At 36.2% G+C, this 13150-nt stretch overlaps 1 protein-coding gene and 1 long non-coding RNA gene across 2 annotated transcripts in view; both read right to left on the bottom strand.

Annotated features, from left to right (window-relative positions):
* PDZRN4 (PDZ domain containing ring finger 4) overlaps nt 1-13150 on the bottom strand; it is a 245107-nt gene that overhangs the window by 147688 nt on the left and 84269 nt on the right. The gene's annotated exons all lie outside the window — the stretch shown is intronic.
* LOC116226652 (uncharacterized) lies at nt 10018-11392 on the bottom strand. Its single transcript, XR_004166384.2, has 3 exons — nt 11274-11392; nt 10527-10619; nt 10018-10420 (listed from the first exon to the last, which is right to left on the bottom strand). It is a non-coding gene; the product is annotated as an uncharacterized LOC116226652 (long non-coding RNA).

The following is a 13150-nucleotide window of genomic DNA, read 5'->3' as shown; positions in this document are numbered from 1 at the left end:
GTGTATATGTATGCATACATATTTATATCCACACGGACACAAGAGCCTTTAAGAAGACCTTAAAATCATACAGTATAGCATATATTTCAAAAATTAATGCCCAGTACTTAGAAAAATGTTCAGTTGGCTATAAGGTTCCTGGTTGAATAGCTCTTTTCTTTTAATTCACTGAATTTTTTATAGTCTCTCCAGTAGTTTTTAATGATGTTGTGAGCTCATCTTACTGTAATTTCAATTTGTATAAAAATAAAGAACGCTTGAGAACAGTTTAACATCCAGAAGAGTTTTTTCTCCCCTTCATTTACTGATCACATTAAAGGCAGATAGAAAAACATATATTTTATACTTATACATTAAACATAGCCACAATTTCAAAACCACATCCATTTGCATTTTTTTAACAAGGGCATTTACTGTTCTCATAGAAACAATTCCTCTATGTTTTCAAAACATGAATTTCTGTTTTTTTTTGTTGTGAAAAAAAAAAAAATAAATCATATCACAGATTAAAAGTGCAGATGGGCTGGGGTCACATGGAACAATTAATGGGTGCAACAGGCTGACTGCACTACTACCACTAGAAACAATAAACTCTCTGTACACAAAGATTTCTCAGGGAGAGTTTAGGAGTGCTAAGGAAGCCCAAAGAACTTGAAAAAGTAACAAAGAATTAAGAAGGAGAAAGACATTTATTAAGAAGATGAAAATGAATGTACCTTTTAGAACAAAAAGGTTCACTGAACTCAGCATACCACTTGTGTTCTCCGGCGCAACACACACATCCTACTCGCTACTCTCTTAACATGAGAAAGCTGCAGTGAAGCAATGAGGATATTACAACCAGTATTTATAATGAGGAGGAGCACAGCTCTTCTCAAGTCAGACATGACAAAGAATGAGGAGAAATTGCAGGTGATTACCAAAGCACTCTCACCAACCTCACTAACCCCAATTTATGTTACTACTTTGCTAATCATCTTGCTACTTCCAGCAGCATATGATAGCCTTAGACTAGAAATATCTAATATTGGTCTGCTAGGATGCCTCCTAGATCAAATCATAGGTTTCATAAGGTAGACATTATGCTGCCATCCAGTCTGAATGGTTTGGGATTTCAACCATCATATACAGAATGTTGTTAGGCACTCCCCTCAAATTTAAAAACAAACAAACAACAACAAAAAACTGCATTCACTTCAAGACCTTACTATCATCTTCTAAGGACAAGTCCTGTAGTATCACAACCCTGTCTCTAAACAAATATGGTCCACAAGAAACAACAGGAGAGAGCAAAGCACAGTATAATGTCTCTGACTGGGAGTTTTGTGGAAGCATTATGATGTGTCACTCTGCAAAGAATCTGCTGTAACATAATATTAGGAGATAATACTTACAGTAGCCCAAAAAAGCAAACAGAATTCCATCTACCTTTTCCAAAATAACAAATGAGCAGAGGGAGAGCCATAGCTGCAGAAAATGACATACAACAAAAACACTCCTTTGTTGTTTTTGTTGTTCCTTTTAAGCAAAGGATGAACTGCAGCTACCTTACCCAAACAGGATTCATTTAACCCCTGGGAAAGGCTATGTTTTATGCTCCTATTGGCAAGAGGTGCTATAACTAATAAAAGAATCATTTAACTTAAATTCTTGTATATACATGTACAGAAATAGCCATATTGGTTACAGTAAACATTGGTTAAAGTGACATGGAAAAATATATATTACTGTTATTTATCTGTGGAGCAATTACTGATTGGACAAGATTAGCGTGCAAGTGTTAAACATGTATTTGAAATGCATTTTCGATTGTTTTATAAAAATGATGTATTAAGCCTTCAGTTAGTTAAAGTACATATACCATTTTTACTGCAGGTAGATGTAGATCCAATAGTTCACACTTGACTCAGTGAAGAGCATAAGAATAAGCATAAGCATTATTACGTATCACAGGATATGTAATACGCAGTGCATTTCATCAGTCTAGGACAAGTCCTAAGGAGAAACTGTAGAATTTCTTTCCATTATTGTGACAGAGAAGGGAAGTAACTTACTGCAGCTGAATAGAGACTGCAGTGTATTTTCCTTTTCTTCTAGTAACTGGTAGATTGCGGCAGGTGGAGGAAATAAAGGCACATATCACAACAGCCCTCTTCTTCTGCCCAGCTGGAAGGAGTTACACAGTCTCTGAACCAGACTTCAATTCCCATACAGGAAAACACAAATGACTCAAAGGAGAAGCTCTGAATCACACACTGAAGGACTTCCTCTCCTTATATGACCTACAGTAGCTTCAATTCTTTTATAGACAATAAATAATTTTGAAAAGGAAAATGACTTATTATTTATTTAGAAGTGAAAACAAGAAAAGGAGTCTGTTTCTCACTTTACGTGAACATTTCACCTATTAAGCAACAATTCAAAAAATTACATTGGTGATCAAATGGCAGCCATTATTTTAAGTATTATTTTCCCTGTCAGTGTCCTATAAAGCATGCTGCAGTGTTGACAGTGGAACAGTTGAAACCACCTTCAAACTATTTCTACAAGGCAACTCATAGAAAATCATGAACTACTAATCATTCACAATTGGCAGTGAATACACATGTGCATTTTGTTAATTTCTATGAGGGCTGCTCTGAAAGCAATGTCTTCTATTTTATGATGTTGGCCCACAATATCAGAGGTGGATGCTGGTGATATGACAGCAGAGATTGAGCCTTCCCACCAATATTCTGTCACATTTTCTTGCCATGCGACAGATGGCAGCAGAGGGACGAAATGGCACCTGATATGAAAGAGCGTATGAAGCAAAGATGTGTCACTGAATTCTTCCATGCACAAAAAATTACACCCACTAACATTTGTCAATGCTTGCTAAACGTTTATGGAAACCAGTCAGTGCATGTAAGCACAGAGTGGCAGAGGGTGGTGCACTTAGCAGTGGTGAAAGTGGGTCACATCCGCTGGTGCAGATTTTTATGAGTGCAGCATGCAGGTGCTTGTTCATCACTGGCAAAAATGCCAAGCTAATGGTGGTAACTGTATTGAAAAATAGTTTTTTGTAGCTGAGAATTTGCTCTATCACTGTTATTGCACTCTTTATATCTGTTGCAGTTCCTATGGAAATAAAAAAGAGGAATTACTTTCTGAATGATCTATGTACAAATGGAATAAAATCAGGACTAATTATTTCATATTTATAAAAATAATAATTTCAAATGCACATTGATTATGGTTTTCCACACTGCTTACTTGTAGGAAAATTATAGATAATATTACACTGTCAACATTTTTGTTCAAAAAATAATATTTGACATTCATAATAATCAAAAGTGAGAATTCTAAAATTCCAGGTGACAACAGATGTAAAAGAAGTCTTTCATATACATTCAGACATATTATCAACTGTGGCTTATCTTCTGTTGTAATTTTGTTTTGTTGGTGGGAGGTTGGGTGGTTTGGGGAGTCAGTTGAGTGTGTGGAATTAAAACCAACTCTCACTCTGGTGAGTTATCTATGGTGTGCAAGGCCGACACCATCCATTATGTAGCATCAGTGAGTGACAGTATGAATGACAGTCTTTGCCAGTTAAAGCCATGATAAGACCTGGATTCTGAGAGAAGCTCCTGCTCCATAGTGATCTCTATTGTTCCAGCCATCAATGCTGGCAGCAAGAGTGATTCAAAGATAAGACAATAATGATGCTAGAGTTTTACACAGAAAAATCTCAGCAAATAATCAGATCTTCTGCATTTATAAATACAATAGTGAAATTCATTTTTATTATGAAGAGCTCCATTGACATATTTTATAACTGAATAACTTTAATTCTCAGATTTTCTCAGAAACAAAATCTGACTGAAGGCACAGTTACTCAATATTCATTATTTGGATATCTATGAGCAACTATCCAGTAACAGCCTTCACAACCTCACCTCTCCTTCCTTCTTTGTCTACAACTTCACTGCTAGCGGTTAGCACATTTGCTGAACTTCATGTAGCACACTTCTACTACTATAACCTTCTGCTCATCTAAACATTAAGTGTTCATACATCTCTCTTCAGTAAGCAGACAGGGAATGCACCTCTGGACTGCGAAATACTAGGCAAGACCACAACATACAAAGAAGTTGAGAGAAAATATAGGCAGGTAGAATCTTTCAGTACCACGGAGAGCGCAATTACCCATGAACCAGTACAGGCTTTCTGAGCCTCTCTTTGAAAGAGTTGATGAAATAGTAGTTTAAATGACCCAGTGTAATTAATTCATGTGATTTTTCAATGAGATTTTGATACGTTACCTCCATGAAAGACTTTTAATGAAAATAAATAACTATGGGGCAAGGGAGAGAGTCCTGGAATTGATTCAAAAATTGTTAAGTGAAAGGAAACAATGAGTAATGGCAAATGTTTGCTCCTCAGAAAACGCAACAGTGAATACTCTTGGGGCTGCTATTGAGATGAGAACTATTTATTAATGACTGGGAAATGGAACTGCACACAAGTTAATAACTGTTGTGATACTACTTTACTGGGTTTTGTAAGTGAACACTGGGTGGTTTTTATTTACAATGATTATCTTTTAAAAAAAGTCATGAAGATCACAGTGTACAATGGGGGACTGTGAAATATTTTTTTCAAGAAGGAAAATGAAAGCTATCAGCTGAGCCAATACAAAGCAAATTATCTGCATGTATACTACAAGAAAGAGTCCTTCCATTTGCCTCTGACAATACCAAGTATATCAGATAGTTCATTTCCTTTTGTAGTAAATATGAAAGAGAAAGCATTTGTCAAAATGACTGCCTAAATTTAGCTTAAACAGACACATGGTGTTCCAAATTAGAAAAAAAAAGGTCTGCTAACATAACAGATAATTCTCAAAGTGTATCACAGAGATAACTGGACTCATAAGATCTGGTGAGGAATGAAAAACATCAGTTTCAGCAATTTAAAATTTGCAATTATTTTAGAGTCATTAACTGAGAAATGAAATCTGCAGAAGACAGACTACATATTCTTTCTCTTTTACTACACTTCTTGTGGCATGAGAAAATATTCCAAAAAAAACAAGAAATACATGCCTCAGACCATAACATTGTGTCATTTTAAATGTGTGTTCAGTTTAAAAAACAACAAACAAGCAGACAAAAAGACACAAATAACTCCCATAGAAAAAAAAAAAATTAGTTCTAAGATGAACTAATAAATAAAAGGGAATTAAAGAAATAGCAAAGTTCAAAACTATAGCATCAAAAAATGACATGCAACTTAAAAGGAATTTCACAGAGATAGTCATAATTAGGTAGGATATATTAAAATCTGATCAGGTTCCTCTTTTTTTCACATTAAAAAAAGGGAGCTTTAAATCACAGAATGGTAAATGTAGAAACTGTAAAAAACACTTATTTTACACTGTGAATGGAATTGGCTAAAAGATCAGGTCATTGAGATTAAAAAATTACATTTCAAAAAGAACAGAATAATTTTATGACTTCTAGTAACATCTGTAGCTACACAAAGTAGGATAATAAAGGTAATCAAATCTCATGCTTCGGGGTGTAAGACAAGCTGCAAGGTTTAGAGAGAAATGTGCAGTGCCACACAAATGGGTAAGATGCATTAGCAATTTGGGAAGAGATTTAACTTCTTTTAAAAAATCAAGAAACAGTCAATGCCAGAGGAATGGCACTAGACTATAGGGACCTAAGGTCTGATCTGCTGTGACAAATCCTTTGTTATTATGAGTTTGGCTTTGATAGACAATAGATTCTCTTGAGTTTTACGGAGCTGAATTCAAATTAAAAGCACATGCTCTATGAAAGCATAGCTTAGAGGAAGGATCTGAAGGACACAACTGTTAGCCAGTAATTAAGAGTTCTGTACTGTGCTTTCTGGCAGTAATTATTTTAACATAATTCTTAACAGAGTCTATTAAAGAGGAAACGCCAATTAGGAATAGCTTATTGCACAACAAAACAATGTCTACAGATATAATTTACTACCATAAGCTACACAGAGAATTGACTGCTGAAAACAGGTTTGGATGTTTAATTAAAAATGGGGGAGAGAGGAGAATCTGCATGCACTTAACATACAGAAGTCTGATGAAACTTTAGCTTGTACATAAAAAGCTCAATTCAACATCATGTTGCTCTATCCAGGCTATGTAAATTATTCAAGGATACCTTTCAAAATAGAGTGAAATGATTAGGTTTTGCATGAGGTTCTTCAGATTACCTTGTCATATCTGTCAACCAGGCAGTTACAAATTTAGAGTGAGAGCAACTCTTGGGCACACTGCTATTCTCATACTTTAGATCAACATGAAGGAGGCAAAAAGTAGCCAGAATGAGCTGTTAGTGAAACAAAGGTCATACCTTAGTGGAAAAAAGAGCAACTAATCTGGATCCACATACAACAAGAGCATTTGCTTTTCTAGGGTTTTCTAGCAATGCTTCAAGTGACTTCCCCAAATTGCAGTCTTTGCCTTTCCAGTCCAGTCTAAGACCTGCTTTCTCCCTTGTGAAGTTTCTACTTAGGAAAGGCCTCTTTTGAAAGATTTACTGTCTGTATCCATGAAATTGCAGGTGTGAGCTGTACATGGCAGCAGTTAGCTTCAATGCTTCCAGGAGCTGTTTGTGTACAGTTCCAAAACCATCAAGAATCACAGACATTCTACATTACTGCTTTTGAGGCCCAAGAAAATAAAAGCAGAAATTGAAGTTTGGGATAGAGGACTTTTATTCCATGAAAATGGAATATGGAAAACAAAGAGAAGATGTAGCTAGTGCTGTGTAAAGAATATCTACAGAGAGACCTTCTTTTGCTACAAAAAGGCTCTAAAAGAAGTAGTACACAGCATACTTTTTTAATCTTCCAGAAGTGATCTCCAAGTTTAGCACAGACCTGCCAGTCACCTCTCTGCTTCATAGCTATAGCAAACAAGAAATAACCTCTCTGTATTCTGACCTAGAGAAAAGGATGACAGCAAGAGGAAGAGAATTACCTTTAGGCTGGAGATTTAGAGGACCTGTAATCTATCTCATTAAACTGATAAGGCATACCACCACATAAAACTGGCATGCAGTGGCACTGATGCACTTAAAAAAGATAAGATGATGAAAAGAAAAATGGAAGATTTTATTCTGCAATTGAGAGTTTCTGCTGGAAAATCAGTTTGGAAATATAATCAACTAAAAAAATCATAGTTCTCCATAAGAAGAATGGAAGACTAAAAGAAAAAAAGAAAAATTATGCTCTTGATTTCCCCATAGAGAATGGAATAAAATTGGAATAATAGGGTTGAGGTTTTTTTATGAGGTTTTTTTTTTCTTGTTTCATTTGGTAACATGAGAATTAGAAGCCATCTACAGACAGATTACTCCATGAACTCTTGAGTGCAAGTCAGATAATCCTCAGAGTTCACTTTAATTTTGCTATACACTTTGTTGCTTTCTCAAGTTTAGGTTTTGTGCATCACTTGTAGATGGAAACATGCAATCTAATTCTTTGGCTCCCAGTTCTGAATTTTAGAATTAATTATCTCTTAAATCAATAAATTAGCAGACAATCCTTGCTTTTAAAAGAGAATATAACTCACTCAACTGTGCTCTGCCTGTCTACCTCAGAGTGAGCTCATGCTTCCCAAAGCCTCAGGTCACATGTAGCACCACAGAAGATGGTATATTTTTATTGATGAAGCACCTCATTGATCTGTTTTCAATTTTAGGTGGCACTTAGTCTCCCTCTGGAGAAAAATATGCTTTTCATTGGTAGTTTAATTTGTTTTTGCTTCTTTTTTTCCCTCTCCCATCTAGAAATACTGAATTCCTTTTCAGCATAATTCTCTTAACAGCCATAAATAGAAGAAAAAAGACAAACCTGAAGTGGGAACTGAAAAATGGTAACAAATTATCTTTTAATGTACTTGTACATACAAGTACATGCTCAGCCTCAGCTTCTCAGATGATGCATTAATTCTTTTCTCATAAATTACAATAATAGTTAGTAACTTATCTGACATATTGAAAGAAGCATAACTGAAAGATTTCTTAGATTTTTTCACTTCAAAATAGCCCTTCAAATCTTTCTTTTATTTCAAAGTAATTGTTGGGATTAAGGTCTGGGAAAATGGATTATAATCAAATGAAAGGACTAAAAGTTTCTTCTAAATTTAAGGTGGTCTGACAATTCCTTACTACAGTTTCCAGATACTTAGCAAAAATAAAAAGAGTCATTTTTGAACCAGAAATTGAACCAGACACTTCTTTTGAAAATGTTGCAAAAAACAAACAAGCAAACAAAACAACAACAAAAAAACAGTTTCACACAATCCTAAAACGTCTTTCTGAAGGAGCATAACACAAATCAGCGTAAGTAGTATTCAGGAAATTTGCTCGGCTACTTTCTCTGCAGTAAAAATGTATGTATGTACATGTACGTATGTGTGAGACTCTACCCAGAGAGCAGTGCTCAGTGCCTGGATCAGTGACAAGTGGTGTCCCTCAAGGGGTCAGTACTGGGACCAGTGCTCTTTAATATCTTCATCAGTAACACCAACAGTGGGATTAAGTGCACCCTCAGCAAGTTTGCAGATGACACCAAGCTGTGTGGTGCAGTCAACACATCCAAGTGATGAGATGCCATTCAGAGAGACAGGCTTGAGCAGTAGTTTAACAAATTGAAGTACAAGGTCTTGCATCTTGGTCACGGCAACCTCCACTATCAATATAACATGGGGAATGTAAGGATGGGGCACAGCCCTGCTAAAAAGGACCTGGGGATAATGGTGGATGAGAAGCTGGACATAAGCCAACAATATGCCCTCGCAGCCCAGAAAGCCAACTGTGTCCTGGGCTGCATCAAAAGAAACGTGGCCAGCAGGATGAGGGAGGTGATTGCCCTCTACTCTGCACTGGCGAGGCCTCACCTGGAGTACTGTGTACAGATGTGGAGTCCACAGTAAAGGAGAGATGTGGACCTGCTGAGTTTGAGTGTGTCACAAAAATGAGGGCCACAAAAATGATACAAGGGATGGAACACCTCCCCCGTAAGGACAAATTGAGAGAACTGGGGCTGTTCAGACTGAAAAATGAAGGTTTTGAGGAGACCTGAAGGCAGCCTTTCAGTATCTAAAGAGGGGATGTAATGAAGAAAGGGACAGACTCTTTAGCATAGTCTGTTGTGACAGGACACGGGAAAATGGTTTCAAACCAAAAGAGAGATTTAGACTGGATATAAGGAAGAAGTTTTTTGAAAAAAGGATGTTAAGGCTCTGGAACAGGTTGCCCAGGGAGGTGATGGATGCCCTGTCCCTGGAGACATCTCAATCTCACTGAGCACCCTGATCTAGCTGTAGGTGTCCCCGCTCATTGCAGGGGGGTTGAAGTAGATGATCTTTAAACCACCTCAACTCAAAATATTCTATGATGCTCTGTGTGTGTGTGTGTGTGTGTGTGTACGTATGTATGCAGCTCTTAACAGTTCTACTATTCAGCAACAACTATTAAGATGTTACTAGTTACAGATATCTGTTGAACAGCATAGTGCACAGACACCCTACACACTGGTGTGAACACAGCAGATACTTAAGAACAGAGGTACAGACTTACTCTCTTTGTTTTAAGTTGAAGGCTTGCTCCTAATGAGCCCTGAATTTTACTGAAATACAGACTATCACATAAACGACTGAACAGCAGCAAGCTTTCTCCCATAAAGAGCAGGAGCTCTAAGCTAGGATTATTCAAATTATTTTTCTTATAAAAGTGCTTATTTGCATTTTCATGTATGCCTGTCTAGAAAAATGTTTTCACATTTGAATCAGCAAATCCCAACCTGGAAAATCCAATTCTCCACAATACAAAGACTAAAGGAAAGGTTTAGCTTTTTTTTTTCTCAGTCCGAGTGCTGAAGGGATGCATCTGACCAATGGGTTGAAATAGCTCTCGGCTCCTCAGAAAAAGGACATCTCTGACCATAGATACTACAACTCAAAAATAAGCTTCTCAAAACAGACATTCTCAGAGATTTAAGCTCTGTATTTAAGGAAATGCTTCTGCAGAGATTTGGCTAACATCAAATATATTACCCCTATGCACCAACCCTTTCACTCCTGCATAAAAAGCATCAGAAGAAAGTGTTTATTCAGAAAGCGTTTTTCATCTCCCAAAGCCCCTTGTGTGTTGTCTTCTAAAAGCAAGTTGCTCCTTCTTCAATGTTTTGGTTTAAAATACATAGCTGTTTATATGTTTATAGTTTACAATATGTTTAAAATGCATATTGTAGACACATTTTTTTGTCTACAAAATGGTGTCTTGACTATTGTAGCTGTAGGGGCAGGCTGACAAAGATGTTTCTTTTTCTGATGCCTCCACTTTCTATCTTCTAATTACACATCATGGTATTTACTTGATAGCTGTATAGGAGATGAAAACACAGAGGTTATTTATTGAACTTTTTCCGTGTCATTAAACTTGACCAACAAACTGCTTTTTGTCTGCAGTAAATAATCTTCCACTCACATCATGGTGCAGAGGAACTCGCTCATCTCTCCCTCCCATCCATCCTGTCAAGGGGCTTGGAAATCTGCAGTACATACTTCTCATATTATAAACCTGAGATAAATGATTGTGATATCGTTGTGATATCACAAGCTATTCAATTATTATAACTTGTTCATTTCAGAGCATTTCCATAGTAAATAGATGGTGATTTCTGTTTCTGCTGAAATTTCCTGTAGTTAGAATATCCTATATAAGCATCATCTTGCCCATTAATTATGTTTTTTGTCATTTAGTATGCCAGCATGTGCTACTAGTTCTGAGTGATCACAGAAAGCTAATGAATAAGTGACCAGTTTCACTCAGGCACTGGACATTCAAAGACATGAAGACTTCAAAAATTAGAAATCTCTTAGATGTAGGAGAGAGGGAAAGCCTTCAGCAGGCATCTGGATGCTTACTGTATCTAGAAGCTGGCAGAGAATAAGTTTGGAAACAAATATAGAAATGAGGTCTTTTGTGATACTCTCAATGAAAACAAACCACTAGATTTGAGATCAGGAAGTTCAGGTCAGTTACTCTAACATTCACGGAACCTTAAAAGATATATGCTCTCATTTTAACTCAGGAAAATAGCATGTTAGTCTTGCATAGCAGATTTCCACATTGTTGTTGTTTTGGGTTTTTTTGTTTGTTTGTTTGTTTGTTTAATGCAGAATCAAATGTGGATATTATCACTGCCATATCTAGGATTAAGCATTTCTTTACCTTGACCAGGAAGTTAATGTCAAGGGTTGAGAGAACGTTACACCAAAGCCTGACACTTCTGCTTCCACAACAGAAACAAAACAGCACTGAGGCTCACAGATTTAAGAGACAAGTTCTGTTAAAGCTCTAGCTCTGTCTCTTTGTATATTATGACATCATAATGGCTACATCAGCTGTAATAAAAAATGAATTCCCTTGACATATATTACCCGTAAGTGCAGCCTAGTAAATAAATGATTCATGCAAGTTCAATTACAAGGGTATGATGTCTATAAATGCTGAATACCTGCAAGACAGCAATAGAAAAGGAAATGAACCCATGCAGTGTTAAAAATGCCTTCCAGCTAAAAATCTCTGACCACATCTTTTATCTCTTTTTACATGTGCTTTAAGTCTGTTTTTACAAAATACACTCATGATAACAATCAACTGAAAGGTTACATACATACAGCAATAGTTTCTATAGTCAAATTTAAAAAACAGAAATAGGCCACTTTTGCCACAGTAATGATAAGGAAATCTTTTTAAGAACTGGAACCACCACTGAATTTAAGACTCTACCTGTGTCCTACAGTGAGTTAAATTATTAGATTTCAAAAAAAAAAAACCACAATAGCATCTACACATGATGACACATAGACTCTAAAACCAATATATTTTGATGTATTTCGTTTTTTGAATATATGTAAGATTACAAAAAAACAAACAAACAACAACAACAACAAACAACACTGAAAACCAGTTCCTTATATTTTTACATGTTTTTATAGGAATCTTAATGGCTCAGAGAAGTAGAACAGCCTCTAAATAGGTAGTTATAATTAACAATGAACCATGTGTAGCTGACAAACTTAAGCAAACTCTAAGTCAACATGCACTGTAAGAGAGAACCTTTTGTGGTAGCAATTTTACTGACATTATTATCAAAAACTAGTTTCTACTAGATGGATTTGCTGTAACACTCTCGTCGTCTTATGCTGTAGGTAGTTACAGCAGTACAAGATACACTCTGTGAAGACTGTTGTACTATTAGTTCAGAAGCTAACTTCAATAATCAGGATAACTTCAGTGCATATTAGACAAAGAACACAGATAATACTATGACAGCTTTGTAGTTGCTCATTCACCCACAGATTAAATAAGGATGGCCATGTGGACCAGTCACCTCATCCAAACAAATCTGCTTCCTGTCTCTACTAGGGAAGACCATAAGATGTTTAAAGGCAGTCTACAAAGAGCATCAGAATACAGTTGATGAGTCACTGCCATCTCAGGTCTTATCCCAGTATCTCCTATAAAGTGGAATAGAGATCATAACACATATAACTGCAACAAGTGTATGCTGTGGTGGTAGCAACTTCAGATGTTTTGGATAGACTTAAACAAATGAAGTGTGACAGTTTATTAAGCTCTTGATTTTCACAGTTTCTTATGAAAAAGATTTGAGAACTAAAACACATGAAAGAACTACCTATCTTCATCTCACACTTCTTGCCTTCTGATATTCCTTTGCTTTTATACCACGAGAAAGGAAAACAACATTTCTCTGCTGTATGTTCTGCATATCTCAGTTATTATTCCTCATTTGCCCAGGTTTTTCCTCCTCACAAAATTGAACAAAACACATGCAGTACTGGCAATGCAGCCACAGCATTTGTGCCACAGATGAAAGTGAATCAACAAATTTGTATTTTTTAGTATTTGACTTTGTAATAAACAGCATATTTTTATGTATTATGTGTTATTGCGTTACTGCATAAAATTGTATTTTCACTAAGATTGGAAAATTGACAGTAAATTTTAAAATTCCTTGTGATGCAGACAAGGCATTGAAACCTCTATGCTTCATTGTAAGAGTTTTTATGGAAGTTTATTGA

Source organism: Phasianus colchicus, chromosome 1, assembly GCF_987193195.1.
Source record: "Phasianus colchicus chromosome 1, bPhaCol1.hap1.1, whole genome shotgun sequence".
NCBI lineage: Eukaryota > Metazoa > Chordata > Aves > Galliformes > Phasianidae > Phasianus > Phasianus colchicus.
This window is presented reverse-complemented; position numbering and strand designations above follow the sequence as displayed.